The sequence below is a fragment of the Protopterus annectens genome, chromosome 3.part0, assembly GCF_019279795.1.
Source record: "Protopterus annectens isolate FY-2018-M chromosome 3.part0, PAN1.0, whole genome shotgun sequence".
In the NCBI taxonomy this organism is placed as follows: domain Eukaryota; kingdom Metazoa; phylum Chordata; order Ceratodontiformes; family Protopteridae; genus Protopterus; species Protopterus annectens.
Window position 1 is genome coordinate 1,654,596,793 of NC_056731.1, and position 18,711 is coordinate 1,654,615,503.

An 18,711-nucleotide genomic window follows, 5' to 3' on the forward strand; every position below is an offset into this window, starting at 1 on the left:
ATAGTGACCTTCAGCAGCTCAGTCCCTGTCTTGATTTGAGTCATACCCTACACCATGAGTAGATGAACAAACTGAGACAAGAGTAAAAAAAAATATTGCTAAGTGACTTGTACAAGAATGACAAAGAAAAAGTGACAGACATGATTAGTTTATATAGACTGTTCCAATATAAACTTCTACCACTTGGGTTTCAAGGGAATCCTACAGTATTCCAATGGCTGATGGAAAAGCTTGCATGTACCTTCGGCCATTTTGCTGTTGTTTACTTGTATGATGTGATCCTCTATAGACATGAGTGCCTAAATGCTCCACTTGCGGAAATACAAGTAGTATTTGATTTCCTTAACAAGCCTAGGCTTACAGTCAAATGGTTCAAATGAGTAAGGTATACCATGAAAATGAGCTTAGTGAAACTACAAGCATGGAAAGGGAGATAGTAGAGGCCACCCAAGGCTGGCCTTAGCTGGTGACCATGACTCTGGTCATATGGCTCTTTTTAGTTACTATTACTTAATATCATACTTTGCCACATTGACAGCCCCAGTCATTTACACGATAAGGGACATGCACTCTATTCATGCGAAAAGGCCAAAAGAGAAATTTATGAAGCAGTTTGTGATATGCATAAATATTTCATATGTTTTGGGGGTGAAGAACACCCAGAAATACTTGTTCATCAGACATTGTGTAATAAAGAATGGTGCTGCTGTGAAGCAGAAAGGGAGTGTTTAGCTATTAAATGATGTCAAATTTTCTCTGCTGTTACCTTCTTGACTGAATCATCACAGTCATAAATGACCATGCTGTGATGCAGGGATTCAGAATGCAGTGGAACAGAAGACAACAATTTCTCAGAGACCTGGTTCAGTAAGTTATGATGCTGATGCAATCTGTTGTCTCACCAATCTGGGATGTATCATCACTTAGTCCAGAGGTTTCCACTGGGATAGATTTGTAAAAATTCATATTCAAATCTGAGTGCCTGTTGGCTAAACATTATTACAAAACATTAAGCATTAAACATATAAACAAAATTATAGAATTATAAGAATTATGATTTGGCTAACTTGTCTAAACTAGTTCAAATCAATGCATTTTGAGTGAGTGTCTGAAACCATCAATTTTCAGGATCATTCCGAAGCACTCTGGTAGGTGGTTCCAAAGACACAGCCCCTGATAAGTAAAGGATCACTCTCTTGAAGAATCTCTCCAAAGCTACAAAACATCAAGCTATCCATGACTGGAAGAATAAAGTGTGCAAGTGGTCCAATGCCAGCTGACAAGTTCTCTAAGATAAGAGGCAACTAGGGGTTGGGAGGGTGGCCTAATGGTTAAGGTGTTGCCTTATAAACCCAAGGTGCAGAGTTTGAGACTCACAAGGGATAATTGGCTAGGCATAAAATAGCTCGCAAGGGCAGTTAGCCTAGTACTAACCTATGAATCTATGAATAACATGAGAAGGGCAAGATGACGTAGGATAAGTATTTTATAGATAATAGTAGGCCAAAAAGACAGCCAGTACAATGTCCACAGCACCACTGTAATATGATGATATCTAGGTACCCCAAGAAGTAGCCATGTGACTTTGCATTAGTTGTATTTATAATTGGGCAAGCTCAATATCTGGTAGCCTCAGGAAAAGGGCATTGCAGTAAAGAAACCAGTGCATGCACAGCCACAATTAAGCTGGCTGATGGAATTGGGAAACTTGTTCTCTACTGAGAAGACTGAAAACAACACCTGGTCTCCAGTTTTAAATTCCACAGACCTTCCATTTCTGTTATATACATCTTGCACTGCAGCTTGAAAATGTTCGATGTGTTCCTATACTATTGTGACTTCTAAATCCAGTTTAAGACCTAAGATCTAAAGAATACTACCACAGCGAAATTAGTTTGTGCTGAACAGTTTGTTAAGACTTACTGTTCTAGAGATGTAAATAGCTTCCTATTGAAATACTAGGACTTGAAATGCTGAGTCCTGACATTATGAAAAAAAATATACAGGAGAAGAGTGAATATAGAATAGGGTCTTCTCCTTTAAACTTCTTTCCTGCAGGTGGGAAAGCCCCCCCCCAAAAAAAAAAAAAAAACAACCTTAACTCTGAGACTACTATACCTAAGAGAAAAGAAAATATTTTGAGAAATGGCAGGCTTGTACATAGTATATTTAAATCCATTTTTCAGCCATTCAGTCACCTCATCTTGGGACTCGGTAAAGCGGGACCTGAGATTTAAAATGGCTACACTTATAAACATTTATTTGAGTTGTGAAGATATAATATGACTTTCTCAAAAGATTCAGGATGGAACCAGTGTAATTAATAGTACAAACTTTCAGATTTCAGAACAAGGGGATGAGATAAGACACTTTTAAATGTTTTTTTCTTAAGTTTCCCTGGAAATATTTACTGGTCCCCATGGGTGCTTGTCATAAGCCAAGTCAAAAGGGATGAAGGAAGTTAAGGCTTGTGGCACTTCTCTAATGGCCAAAAGGAGTTACAATATTAACCACTTACAGTTTCTGCCAACCTCCTCCTCAGTAACTTTTCTTAGCATGGACTTTAGCATTCAGGTAAAGCATTCCACCATTCCCTCAATCTGGGGATAGCACATGGAAGTTTTTAATTGCTTAATCTTAAAGCATTGTCACAGCTGGTATATTACTCTGCACATAGAGGGAGTACTCTGATCACCAAGTATTTCCTTTCGTAGCCATACCCCGGAAAACACCAAGTCTACCTCTGTGCTTTGGCTTTATGTAATAGGATGGCTTGAATGTTTTTAGTTGAATAATCAACAATAACATATATTAAAATCCATTCATCAATTTTACCAATGGCCCCACAGTGTCCATTACAATATGTTTAAATGGCATCTCTATAATAGGTATTGGAATCAAAAGATTTTTAATGCCTAAATGAGGGACCGTCTTCTGGCACTCAGGGCAGCTAGCATATAAGTTTTCAATTTTTCATTATTCAGTGTTAGTGAAACATTACTAAAATCTGTGTTTTACTCTTACTTATTTCCAGCACATAGCTGTATGCCAGTATCATTAGTAGGCTTCTAAAATGCTTGGGCAAAGGTAATTGATGTACTACTTTCTCCCTATTATTATGCTTCTCAAACTATGGACGAAAACTAGGAATGTTTTGCTCAAACAGTGCCTTTTTACAATTTTGATTGCCCTGAAGATCAGCTTAGTATAGGGTTTCCTCAAGGTCAAGCCCTCATAAGATAGAAGGCATTACCTCCTTGTCTATCAGTACATGTCCTGTACTGTGTACTCATTGTCTAACTCGTCTCAAAAGGAAAATCATATCAGTATTCTTTATTGTCAGTTACTATTTCTCTCTGATTAAATATTTCTTGTTTCCTTTATTAATAAACCTGATGCATTGAACCCCACTTCATTTTTTAGAGCTCCTATGTTCTGGTTCAGCAGGAATATCATTAAGGTTCCTTTCAAGGGTAACTTATCCCTCAGTACACAATACATTTGCCTTTTTTTCTCCTTTATTTGACTCACCCTCTATCTCAGAGTGTCTGAACACTAACTACACACTGTCTTTTTCTTCTCTGAGCTGATTTTCCTCTAAAAAGGTGCTTTAAAAACATTTTGTCTTTAACTTTACTTTTTTTTACTTTAGATACCTGCTGCCTAGAGTATTTCCATACCTCAGGTTTATTTCTTATGTTGACAGAAATGGGTTTAAACCTCTGACCAGGTACTGTTTTTCCCACTATAAATATATTGGCAAAGTCTTTCCTATTGTTACATTTAGCCCTCTCACCCAACACCTGCTGCTCAGAATTACTTTTTTCTTCTGCTTTCTGTTTTAACTTGAATGCATCTCATGTTGCACATTTTCCATACCTCCTAACTTAATTTCATTAGAATAATAATTTTATTGAGTGTTTCATTCTCTTCAGTTTAGCTAGTCACATCAGTGCTCTGCTTTGGAACACTTTCAAGCTGGAATGATTTCCACTATTTACTTTGTAACCTTTCAAAGCTGCAGTGTTTCAATGGGCAATTCTCTTCCTGTTCCTCTTTCTGTTAGATGTATACTTTGATACATCACTTTAACTGCTTAGGTTTGTCATCTCTTTTTGTATTCCTAGTCAATGTTTTGCACATTTAGAAGTTTTGAACAGATTGCCTTAATCTTTGTTGGACTAATGCACTCTAATGAGTATGTCTGGTAGTTGCTCCCCATTTTCAGTGTTAGGTAAAGGTAAATATATAGGCTTATTCACTTCCTGGTTCCTCTTCTCACACTGATAGGGTAGCCTAGCCAAAGAAGTGCCTTCCTCTCAATGCCACTACAACTGTTTAAATTGAGGAGGTCTTTCCCTATTATCATGTCTTTGTTAAACTGTGAGCAGTAGCAAATAGACAGACTACCTTTCCAAACTCTGTCTGTATTTCTGTATGTGTAATAGGATAATACTTCTTATCACTATGAATGCATACCACTTCTACTGTTTTGTTAGTGATAGTCATCTTCCTCCATAAATCCTGAGTCTTACCTACTGCCTGAGTCTAGCAGCCTTTGCAGTTCTTTGCCATGAATTAAAACATTCCACTTAGTTAACTTGGCAATTGCAGAGACATAATATTACTACGAGCATACTTTTCATAGTTTATATTTTTCACATTTAACAATGTTACTCTTACAAGTACAAAATGTAGCCAATGACCCCTTATTTCCTCATTTAAAAGAGAGATTGTCTGCAACTGTTGCTTTTTGTTTGTTCCCACATTTGACATAGGTTTTGCAACAGGACTAACTTGTTCATATGTATAAATGGCCTCAGTAAGAAGCTGAGATCCCTTATAAGATCCTCCAAAGCTATCTACGAAAACAAAATCACCAATAATTCTAAGGACAATCACTAAGCATTCTATAGCTATGTCAAGAATCTCAATGGAAATATCCAGATCTGCTCTGAGTTACAGCACAAAGGCACAAAAATTACAGAACCAACTGATATTGCCAACATCCTGGCAGATAGGTTCAGTGCTAACTTCACCCACCCTCACCCCCTAAAGGGCCCATATCTATAAAGGAAGAATGCACTCTCTAAAGCCAAAAACACAGCATCCCTGGCTGCATTTTACACGAACTTCAGAACGAACTGGCTCCCCACTTAAGCACCATGTTCAATAATAGCCTCGCATCAGGCTTTGTGCCCACTGAATGGTGCACAGCAACAGTTATCCCACTCCACAAAGGGGGAGCCACCACTGATCCTGGGAACTATTGACCTACTAGCCTGACGAGCCTGGTCTGCAAGGCCATGGAACGTATCATCATGGAACTCATAAACAAAGACATTGGTAACCTCCAAACTCTGGATCCCACCCAGTTCAGGTTTATGAAAGGCAGATCATGCCTCCTGAACCTGACGGACTTCTTTGAGGCAGTCACCAAAGCCGTAGATGAGGGTAAGGTGATTCACACAGCATATCTTGACCTCGCCAAGGCTTTCAACACCGTCCCCCATTCTGGAATTATAGCTAAACTCACTAAACTAGGTATAAATCCTTATGTCACAAGATGGGTTGCCAACTGGCTCACTGACAGAAACCACACTGTAAAAGTTGCAGACTCCAAATCTGACCTCAAAGCAGTGACAAGTGGAGTACCATAGGGTTCCATCCTGGGACCTCTCCTGTTTGGTATCTACTTCTCTGAAGTACAGGCTAACACAGAAGGCCTCTGTCTAATGAAGTTTGCAGATGACTGCAAACTAGGAGCCATAGTCAAGTTCCCAAATGATGTGGACATCCTACAGAAGGGCCTCACTGAGACAGATGCCTGGTGTCAGAGCCATGGCCTCAAGCTCAATGCCAAAAAGTGCAGTGACATCCCCTTTGGTAAAAACTCTGTACCCATGAACTACCACATAGGTGGCAATCTACTTAACACCGAATGTTTGATAAGAGACCTTGGGACCCAGTTGGACAGTAGTCTCTCCTTTGATAGTCACATCACCACAGTAGCCAGAAAGTCCTTCTACGTGGCACACCTCATCATAAAATGGTTCTCATCCAGGAAAAAAGAGGTCATTGTTCCCCTCTACTTGACACTCATTAGACCCATTATAGAGTACAACGCCCCTTTTGGAATGTACCTTACAAGACATCTGCAGCAGCTGGAAAGGCCACAGAAGTACCTCACAAAGAGGAATACTGGCCTCAAACAAATGCTCTACACTGACCGCCTCAAAAAACTCAAGCTTTACTCCGTAGCATATGGCCTACTCCGAGGTGATCTCTGCCTAACATACAAAGCTATGTCAAACCCAGAGCTGTTGGACATGCTACATCTAAAGAAATCCCAATCCCTCCGAGCTACACGCTCTAAGGACCTAAACCTTGTCACACAATAAACAGGACATGCTGGAGGGATAGATTCATGTCCCTGAGACTTCCCATACTCTGGAACAGGCTACCCATCTATGTCAAGCAAAGTTCTTCATTAGCACTCTTCAAGAAAAATCTTGATGAGTGGATGGGAAATAGGAAATACACCCCGGGGATCACTTCTGTGTCTCTGCTCGACAGTGGCACAGGAAAATAACTTTCTTGGGTGGCATAAGCCAGGGAACCTTGTTGGCTAGGCTTACGTAGTCCCTTGGGCTGATAGCCTAGTACCTACCTATGAACCTATGAACCTATGGCATGATAATCTTTCTTCTGCAAATTATTGAAAAACAAAAAAAATGTGGTCACTAGAAAGAGTCAAATATTTTAATAAAAATAAGCTCTTTCATTCTTCATTAACTACAGAACTTCAGCAGACAAAACTCTAATCAAACAACTGCTTACATAATCAAGCACATATCACCATCTAGTGGTCTAATAACAAATTGCATATGATTCTATCACAATTATTTTTTAAAAAGCATTCCAATACATATATGTCTCAAGTTCAATCATAAATTCATAAAACCATCAATAAAAATGCATTCCACTTTATCCCTTTTAAACAATAATAAACTGTTAATAGAGATTTTATCATTAATTCCTGCCTTGTTTGTGGCATTTAATAGTATTCACTAGAATAATTCTCTTAGCTCCAATTGTGCTTCCCAATTCCCTCCCCTATCAAATGGGGGAACCTTCTCCAACACAAAAAATATATATATTTTTTAATTCTGGCATTCAAAAGCATCCTTACTCAAGGTATTGAAATTGTCCCCATACAGACTGCATAAATATGTTGGTATATTCTTTTTTGTGGAGGTTATTTTCAGTTTTGCCAAAGTAAAACACCAGACAGGACAATTTTTGTGTAAGATATAATACCTCCTTTGTATTACAGTTGAATGTTCCATTTGGTGCTATTATTCAGGGTCGTTAGAAACTGTAAATTAGCAGGTTGGCAATTTCCTCAGGTTCATTGTGAGTGGTGCCATCCATTATAAGCGCAGAGTTGGGCATTCCCTCTTAGGTTTCAGATGTAGCTAAAGAATGCCTTATGATTGTCTTTAGCTAGGGATGCTAGTTTACCTTGTACCTAGCCTTAGAGGACTTAACAAACCAACTGATTTGCTTGTTCAAGCTGTGAAGGGTAACTCTGTTGAGTTAGTTCCCTTCCGTTCTTAGATATCAGTTTCTTTCTTTTGTTGTATAACTTATTTATACTTACAGTCCACCAGGGTGACTTGTTTTTTTTTTTTTTTTTTTTGGGAAAGACCTGGTTTTGTTCCTGTTAGGTACAGAAAAGTCAATGCATTTCTTTAAGTGGCTATATAGGGCAAGTGTGTATTCCTCTGCATAGGAGTTATTGTTGTCTATGTTGGCAGGGGCTTTTTACTTCTGTCCTGTGGGGGTGTCAGGTTTGATCTTTGCTTCAAACGAGGCGGATTTATGGTCTGACCTTACCAGGGATGCTTCACTCAGGGGGTAGTGCAGTACCCCCCATGTTGGTGAGCAGTATGTCCAGGACATTTGAGCCCTTTGTGGGGATGCAGGCCAACTGTTCCAGGGCATTTGAATTAACAAAGTCCAGGAACCTTGTACCAATCGTGTTTGTGCTCATGTAAGTCACCCAGTTGATGGAAGGATAGTTCAAACCTCCCATGACCAAGGTGTTTGACTATATGCTGAGTGACTCTAGCAAGTCCAGTTAGCAGGTGTGCTTCTCCTGGCTCATGGTGGGGGACTTGTAGCTAGCGATGATGTGGAAGGGTATTTTTCCTATAGTCAATTGGACCTGGAGTAGCCCAAGAGAGTCATACCATTTCATTAGTCTTGAGGTGTATTTGGATTTAATGAAGATGGATAAACCTCCACCTTGGTTCTTTTATGTTCATTTTGGGGTCTGAATGTGTGAAAGGTATTGTAGCGTTGTGCAGCTGGGGTGCTGTCAGTGGCCTTCAACCAAGTCACTGTGACTGCACACACATCATCATCTTCCAAGGTGAGGAGTGCTTCCAGGGAGTGCAGTTTACTGTTTACTCTTTAAGCTCTTAGCATTAAGCTGCTTGACCTTGAGTTTGCCATTAGTGGATTTCTTTGCATTGGAAGTTTTATTGTTTGAACATTGCCTAAAAAAGGGACTATGGGGAGGCAGGCATCTTTGCCACTATCCAAGAGCCATGACGAGACATGTAAAAGCCATCTCTGGCAAAGAAGTGTGGACTGTCGATCATGCCTTCCCAGGTAAACAGATACTGGATCCCCCTGGAGTGACACCAGAAGGTAAGACAATTATTGAAATCAATCATTTTTTGTCTGTATTGTGGTATCATCCTCAGTGAAGGTAGAATGCTGCTTAGGGCTATGGACATACCTGCCTAGGACACATAATCTGAGAGTTGGGTCATGTCTCTCATCGTATTTTCTAGAGAGGCATGTCTCAAGTCATTCACACCAACATGCACTATGACAGAGTCATAGTGATAATTGTTGCTGAGCAATTTGAATGAGTGCATGATTTGATGGATCCTGGGACCAGACAGGCAGCTGGCCATGACCTTCTCCTTGTTCAACTTGGTGAGGGGGACATCTGTGTGCCTCACTATTGAGTCACCTATAACAAGAACATTAAGTGTTGCGGTGTTTTGCCTTAGGGGCTTAATTGTTCAGACACTGATATTTGTGTTGTTATGTGTGATGGTGGATTATATTAGTGTACCAGTATGTGCATGTTGTTTGTGCTTGGGAGGTCGCTGGTCTTTTGCTAGGCTCTTAGAGAGTACCTCCTCCTCCTATGTGTGTTTATGTGTCTTGACCTTCCCTTGTGTGAGATGGGAGGTGTGTGTGCTGACAACCTGTTGTATGTCTTATTTGTTGTTATCTGAGGGAACTGTTTCTAATTTCATGGTATAGTTACATCTCTCGCATACTGTGTTTGTTTACTTTAGGAGTAAGTGGTTGTCAGTATACATGAGGCAATTGCTACATTGTCTCAGGATGCCCATATTAATCAGGATGACTGGAGAAATGGTGGGAAACTGTCTGTCCATTATGGCAGTTACGTATTGTAGTGACTATTAGGGATGGGCTAGATGGACCAGGGTTTGCTTGTGAGACTAACAGGCACAGTTATTCTGTGGAAGGCTAAGAATAGAAGATTGAGTCAGTCCCTCAGAATGCACAGCAGAGTTGCTCACTGGGTAGCAATGTACAATCGTGCTGTCCACAGGGAGGCAGTGGAGCTAAGGAGGGTCCTGGTGCATATATCAAGGGAAAATTGTTGTTTCTAAGTGTTTGCTCCTATAGATGGCAACACTAAACCCTGTTGTGCAGTGTACAGCTACATGTTTTTTAACACAAACTAACCGATGGGAAAGCCCAAAACTAAACCTTATTCCAACAATCCCCAACTCAGATGGGTCCTGGACTACACACTTTTGTCAAAAGGGTGCAGAAGGGCCTTCTTAATGTAGGATGGCTTGTTTTAGTGTTCAAGTAATACCAAACAGCCAAGCTTCAGCAAGTTTGAATATAGCCTATGCTATGAAATGCAGAAGTGCTAGAATTTCAAAGTGCAGAAAAAAAAGTCACAGCAGTAACAACAGGAAAAATGAAACTGCAATTAAGAAAATGTAGTTAAAAAAAGTGCAGTGCAAGCTTAAGATATACTTATTTTTTGTTGATCACAGTGGATACCTTGGATTTAGTTCAGATTCCCTCTAAGTCTCTGACTAAGTCACCAAACTGAGTGCATAACAATACGCTGATGTGTTTTTTGACCATTCCTGTCAGCCATATTAAAATAATAGCAAAAGAAAGGTGTGTGTGTGTGTGTGTGTGTGTGTGTGTGTGTGTGTGTGTGTGTGTGTGTGTGTGTGTGTGTGTGTGTGTGTGTGTGTAGTAAAAATGTGTAACACTTCTAACATTTCAGAATAGAAGGATATTAATTATATTGATATATTTAGTGATAATTATTTGCATAGGCTCAGTTCAGGTATACACACACACACACACACACACACACACACACACACACACACACACTTTCGTGCAAGCAAACTCAGCTCAGGTCATATGTGCAACAGGTTTTACTCTCACGTGACTTCCTGTTTCTTGCCTATAAAGCCTGTATCTGTTGTCAACAACACACCCTCTAATGTACAACATTTTTTAAGTTATGGCTTTCTGACTTTTCTCATTTACTGCCCTAGTGTTCCAAACTGGCAAGCAGTACATTATAATGTACTGCTTGCCAGTTTGATACACTAGGGCAGTAAATGTAATGTTTGGTTTGGTTTGTGTCATTTGTAAGTGCTGCAGGAAACAGCTACCCTGCACCTCTTCAAAATTAAGGTGGTTGAGGTGCCAGCCAGTCAAGTTCAGATTTCAGAAATTGAACTCCCAGATCCTACCCCGGGATTCATGAAGCTCGGCGCAAGGCCGGCGTAAGGCCTGCGCCGGCGGTGCATGGAATATCCGGCGCAGTAGCGCCATATACATATTAATGAGAGTGCACTGGAATCACAGACACGTGCGTAGTGTACGTGAGCGAGCCCAGGTAGGATGCGTCTGGAGGCGTGTCTAAGCCGGCATGAGGTGAGCAACCTAATGTGCTGACAGCCACGGTCCGCCCACAATAGTAATGGCAGCAGCCAGGTCCCGTGCAGAATGAAACGCACGTACAGTATGCAACATAGTCCCCGTTCCAAATTAACGGAGAAGCAAATAGAAGCCACGAAGGCATAAGTGTACCCGTCCAAGGAGCAAAGGATACGCATAAGACCGCCTTCGTCCCGCAATGCACTGTCAGTGTTTACACTCAGAGAAGGTGTACAGCCGCATGTCAGCATGCCGCACCGACATAGGAGCAGCGACTAAGGTCACTACCCGTCCCACTTTGGTTGGGGCAGTCTCTCCATGGACAGTTGTGTCCCGAAAAAACATATTAGAAATGGCTGATGTGCTACGATTGTAGGACACAATGATATCCCGTATGTAATGTAATGGTAGCATGAATTGGTTATTTCTGTAACAGAAATACCGAAATGACACAATAAACAGAATAAGCAAGGAAATTGCCACAATAATAAGCAAATTATTTAGGCAAACAAGTGAATTTCTATGCTATATAGTGACCGTTTGTATGTGTCGGCCTGTAAAGGCAGATGTGAGTCCCGGAAATATCCCAGATCGGAAAATGGAAAAGGTGGAAACCCCAGCAGCGACATGGGCATGGTCACCAGGGTTACCTGCTGTCCCAATGTGCCATGGACAGTCCCTGATTGGACAGTCGTGTCCCTGCAACAATCGTAAAATGGAAAATGACCCCCGATCCTGCCACGCAAATTCCCGCAATATATATGTAAATAGTAGCATAAAACATATACATTACGATATGGAACACAGACATAGCATAAGAAAAGAAATAAGGAACCCAAACGCTTACAGAATAAGCTCATAGTATGGCAAACAAGTGAAGTTCTGTCAACTGCACTAGCCCTGGGTATGTGTAGTCCTGCGAATTCAAGTGTCCACATAACATGCCCCACTATGGGCATTGGAAAAGGTGCCAACCATAATGGTCACAAGCAGTAGTGACAGTACATAGCCGGGTAGCTGTGCTGACATAACAACAGTAAGGAAGCAAGATACCTCAAACACAGGCAAACATGTGCATAGCAACATATCCCAGACCCAGCAACGTCTCTGTTGCATACACTGGATGGTGTATGATGAAGTGCAATATCCAGAAGCAGAACCCATGCATTCGGATGTACTACACAATAGCCTCATTGTACATGTCAGTGACACCCATGTATACCCCTGCACCCAAACCTGCTAGCATCCGTGTGCAGCTATACAACCACACACAATGTGCATACCTGAACTGTGGTAAGAAGTTTGTGTTAGGCAATGCCACGCTGGCAAATCGCATTTCCACATGTCACCAACCCACCGCAGGTACAGATATGTAAATGGCTGCATGTGAATGTGTCAGCAGAATGTGTACATCCGGCATGTAGTATGTACCCGTCCAAACCATCTAGGTTTGCATACCACACGGTGCACATAAGTGTACACATGTGGACAAGTCGGGTCGTTGGACCACCGCATCGATGATTATCTTTGCAGTGAAGTCGATCACATATAGCGGAACAGGTGCCTACCACACAGGACGTCCTAACAGGGTGCTACAGGCAAAGAAGGGGAAACTGGGACATCACATGTGGAGATTAGCGTGGCTGGACGGACAAATACACACGGTCAAGGTAAAGGATGGAACAATATGCATATGGCTGGATGGATGTTGTTCGTAAAATATATAGAAACACATATGAAGTTCCAGTTTACACTCTAAATACTATATAATGTATTGAATTGTACCGTACAATATGGCAGTAGAACTAAGCCTGCATGTAATTGGTGAAGCTAAGCTGTACTGTGATGGAATTCTGAACCTGGCAGTAAGCAGGACAGCAGGCTCATGTCTGTCATCATTAATTATTTGCTGGGTTACAGAACAATAAATGTATGTACATGCATAACAGCACTCCTTCCCCAGAGGAGGATGGCCTTGTGAGCTCAATCGAAGATAGCAGTACAACTCCCAACCAGAGAGACAAAGCAAGGAATTAAGAAATTAACTGTCCACTGTATCGTAACAGTCTAGGGTCCTTGAAACAGCTACAATCACAAAAGGATAGTGTAATGTACAAGGTGCCTTGCAAGGCTGTGTTATTCCCATGAGAAAACAATTTAAAAGCACGAGCCCAGCACCCACGTATGTATAGACTATTGCGGACCATAGTGATGGAAATGCCCTGTGACCGACCACGTCAGTAAGGTGGGCAAAAGCTGATTGTAAACACTATATAAAGAAACTGCTTACTGTATAGAGTCAGACAAAACTCTCATACTTGGACTGTACATTATTTAGCCTGCCTGTGTACACTACTAAAACTTTCCGAACCCGAGCCTCCTGTGTTATCGGCTGTCACTTAGAAAAGCCTACTGATAACTACAGTCTGGTTGTAACAACTTATTTCACATCGTGATCCTTGTAATCCGGAATTCCCTTGGTAAGCTACAGGTCAGAGTGCATGGCTGGTTAGACATGTACACTGGAGAATATGCATAAATGGTTCTTCTTGAATGAAAAGACCTCCGACTGAATTGTTGTGTGTAAAGAGGCTGTTTACTGTCTGATCTGTGGCTGAAAAGCGGAAAACTGGATCCCAAGAAGAAAACGTGCAGCCTTAAACAGGAGGCCCAGGTAAGGAGTGTCTGCCTTTTTGTGTCTATTGTAGATCAGGGACCAGACTACATTGTGTTTCTGTTAACAGTAGTGATATCGGGTCCAAGACCTACCCACATACTGTTAAATCTGAACATAGGTCAGGGGAACACACAGCAGAGTAAATAGTCATTGTAGACACTACAGTGGATACAGGGAAGGAGACACACGTGTTATGACAGAAGGGCGTAGCAGTCGTGTAGAGGATATGGGAGATTATCGAAGCAACAGATCATGTGATCCGCGTTTGACGGGTGACGTGAAGAATATGCAATCGCAGAGAGCACATAATTGTGAGTTACGCAGCAAAATGGGGTAATAAATATGACATTGATGGTATATTAGGCAACATATCGTTACTGAAACATTGTAATCCCTGAAAATTTGATGCATATGTTCCAAGGTAAACACCTGTTCCACCCTGAGAGGGATATGCCCTCTCTGGCCAGTCGTGTCCTGTAAATAAACCGAACAAATGTCAAATGTCCTGATATCTCAGGACAAACATTTCCCAGATATATATCAAGATGGTAGCGTAAAACAGTAAATTTGTATGTGGAACAGCAAAATATAATAATAAACAGAATAAGCAACTGAAATGCTACAACAATTGGTCGCTCTCCTGGCAAAACGTGAATACCTGTCCTATGTACTGGCCGTGGGTATGCATTTTCCAGGCAAATTACACGTTACGAACACTAATGTCCCACATTGTGCATTGGAAAAGGTGGCAGCCCTAAGATGTGCAGGCGACAAAACAGCGACAATTGGGTATCCGTCATGCACATCGGTGGACTGAGGTAGTGTACCGAAGGGAATAGAACACTACAAATGGCTAAGCATCATACGCACACAGAGAAGATCATAATACAGTAGTACAGACCGCCCCCCCCCCCACAACACCCTACCACCTCAGATACCACATGCAGGATATTAAGCGGGAGGGCAGGATAGGCCCCACACCGTTATCCTGTGGCAACAGAGGTAGCACAACGAACAAATGTAATAGAAGCTATTGAAACCACATCCCGAACACGTAACATACCTAGGGACACCCGAGTAAGAACACAGTACTAAAACAGAGTGAGGATATCTGTCAATTAATTGAAGTACCGAACCATCATGCAGGACAGGAAGGCCAGGACCCAACCCCCATAGCGTATAGACCGTGGACACCAGAAGATATCTGCAAAGTCAGAGAGGGAATTCCCCATCCACAAAGTAACCGCTATTCACCATCCAATACCCCTGTATCTCCTGACCGGAAACCAAAAGGGGAATGGCGGATGGTACAGTATGTATAAGCTGTAAATAATGTAAGAATACTTAGGGTAGCGTTGGTGCCAGACCCACACACTATATTCAATGCTATGAACATGCCACAGAAGTATCTTACCGTGGTACATATAAGCTATGCTTACTTTGCAATACCTATACATCCACATAGTTCGTATTGCTTTGCTTGTACAGTCAGGGTGACAGATACAGCCATACCCGGCTATCGCGGGGCTACTGTGAAAGTACAACGATATTCTCACAGGGGATGGCTAGCTACATTCTGGTGTCAACTCCACCCGGGGCCAGTCAAGCTCCACTTTAATTGGATGATATTCTGCTTGCGGCCCCTACCCAGCAGCAACGTATGGAAGATACAATATCATTATTGAGATAAACAGCAGAACAGGGACATAAAGTAAGCAAGCATAAATTGCAAATACAGAGAATACAGGTCAATTACATGGCATATCTGGTATCCAAGTATGGTAGAACATCACATGACGAATGGAAGGTAGCAATATAATAAGCACCCAAGCCAACTAACAAGAAGGGAATGATGTCGTGTCTGGGCCGACTAACACATGTTACATCTGGATACCAAACAATGCTGTGGAATCCGCTGTCTTGTTTGCCTTAACCTTTAATACACCCATGGCAGCACAACACATAGTACACCGGATTACAGTAGCAGAAACAGCGTTATGCAGACTAGAACGATTGATAGCCTTAACAGCTGTAGTAGGTCTCATGAATAATCATAACACATGTTGTCAGACCGTAGATTGTAAGCGGAGATATATGACGTCAGTCTTGATGCAACAGCAGGGAAGTAAGCAACGCCAAATAGATGACTACTCATTGCAGTTGGACACTGTGGCATGGTCACTGCCACATTGTGTACAGGCAGTTGTTGTAGCACCCATGGCAGTACAGGCCCGGCCGTAATGTTACTAGACCACCCTCTCACTGTGAGAATGTGTCATGCAGTTGCCATCAATCTGCTGCAAGAGAAGATAGAATTCCTGACTCGTGCTACACATGTGTCATGTCTGACCATACCACTGAGTCAACCTCACATGGTGATTGAACGTTGTACAACATGAAACCTATGAACGTCACGTCTGACACCTGTGTATGGTACATCACACAGTAGCCTATACGAAATGGCTTAAATAACTACACACAGACATGATAACACTGATATACCCTTAGATGATGCAGAGGTGACAGTTAATGTGTACGGATCATGTAGACAGAGTCCTACAGGAACGAATGAAGTAGTTTATGCAGTAGTTATTGATAATGACATTGTAGACGGCCAAACCCTGCAGCATAACGTGTCTGCTCAAGCAGCAGAATAGATAGCTTTAACACGTGCTTGTACTGTAGTGGAAAAATGATGTGTGGACATATGTCCCGATAGTCATTCTGTTGTCTGTGCAGTGCATGTTTATGAGCAGCAGTGGAAGAATAGGGGAATGATAACATCCACCGGTAAACCGATTAAGCATGCGCATACGAACCTGAATGCATTACACTACATGCAGTTACACACTGAAGTAGGTAATTGTAAATGTGCAGGGCATAGAATGCAACAGGATAACAGTAGGAAGGTTGAGGCATGAGCTCATGCACCTGCAAAACAAGCAGCGTCACACTTGGAAAGTGTCTGTGTGAATGAGGAATGACAAACCTCAGACTGTTTAGATGTAGAAACTGTACAAACAATGCAAACAGCAACTACGAAAGCAGAAAAGCCGACGTGGTTATGACGAGGAGCAATCCTTGAACACGGACTGCACATATCCACAGTGAGAAAGCCAATATTAACGTCTAATATATTCAGATATGCGGCTTTGTGGAGCCATGGGTACAGACAAGTCTCAACAGGGGGGATGGTACATTTGGATGTTATGAGATCCTATCTCGCCTACATTCTGAATGATGGGTTCGGAGCCGATCCCTCGGCTCCGACTCGGCACGCTTATGCCAAAGAGCGAAGTCTCTTATTGGCTGAGCTTACTATATCCCAGGATGCACCACCACCAGTCCCCCAGATCTCGTTTGCCGCTTCCCTGCGAAGACGTGGTCTCGAGCTGGCTGGGCTAAGTAGTTTATTAAACTAACTTTTCTGTCAGTTTTTGCTGTTTTGCTCACAAAGCTGTTTTAACAGCTATCGCTAACTTTGTGTACGATTTGGATTTGGAATTGTTGTGTGTGATTGGGTTCAGTTTGTTTTCGCCCCTCCATCCAGGGCCTTCCCGGACTGTTAATATTTATAATTACAGGGTCTCTAATAATTGTACAAATTGGGTTAGAGTTACCTGTTCTTTTACAGGAAGAGTTGGCATTATTTATTACTGTAAGCTTTTATATCAGTAGTAAAATTTAGTGTACTTTCCTGTCAGAGTGACTAGATTTGTGTATTAACATGTCTCAACCCCATAGGCCTTCGGGCTTTAAAAATGTTCTAAATGTGCTTTTAAGATGTCTGTTACTGATGACCATCTACTTTGTGTTTATTGTTTAGGGGCAAAGCACTTGCAGGAGTCATGCAGCGTATGTCACGCTTTTTCCTCAAGGGTCCTCCAGGAGAGGAAAAATAAATTGATTCTCAAAGGCTTGATTAAACCCTCTTTTGAAGAAGCCTTGTCTTCCTCTCCGACTCCTGCCAAAGAAAAGGGCTTCGGCTCCGACCAGTCCGTCGGATCCGACTGCCAAGAGACCTAGGCAGGCCTCTCCTTCGGCTCCAAAGACTTGAGCCGAGGTCGAACGGTCTGCCTCGATGCCTCAGTATCGACTCCTCGGGCTTAGCCGATGGCTGGGGCATCGAGGCGGGTCACCGTCGGCTCCACTGCTCTCGGGCCGACAAGGGTCGCCGCTCAGACACTTCCTCCTCGGGCCGAAGTCTACCTTGGCACCGATGGAATCTGGTGTGTGTGTTGCCTCGGCGCCGATTCTCATCGAGTCGCCTCGGAGCCGGTCCCCTAGTCCCTTGGGGCCGAGGAGAGGTCTTCTCGAACCCGTTCTGTTTCCTCTCGGTCTTGAGAATGTCGGATTCTGATATAGACAGGGTGCTCCAAAGACTTTTCCAGTCCCCAGTCTTCCAAAAATTTGTTTCGGTTCCGACCCAGTTGGCCTCGGAGCCGATGACCATGACCCACCCCATTGCCATTCCTCCTCCGACTGCTTCGGCTCCGTCGGAGCAGGTGCTCTTGGAGCCGGTGGAGATCTCAGGGTCGGCTCCGACCCTTACTCCAACCCGGGCCCTCGGGTCCGAGTTTGGTATGCGGACTTCTTCGGCTGGACCCGAGGGTGATGTTTCGGGACCTATGCTTTCGGTTCCGAGCCTCCCTCTCGGTGCTTCGGCTGCGGGACTTCCGTCTACCATCATGGCCCCGGAGACCGGATTCTCCCAGGATTCTGGGGGTCCGGCTTTCGGGGCCATGAGGAGTGCATTGGCCAAATCCTCTTCGGCCATCTCTCCGGTTCTACCAGCACCTTCCCTGGGCGTGGAGACTGGGTCTTTGGCAGTTCCCCTGTCCGTAGCCAACGGAGCCCCGAGGCCTGAGGTTACCCCCAGTGGGGGTTCCCCTCCTCCTGAGGGTTCTTCGGAGTCGTCTTCAGAGGAACCCCCAAGGAAGAGATCGTGCAAGAGGAAGCACGTGGACTCCCCCGAGTCTATTACATCGGACACGGATATG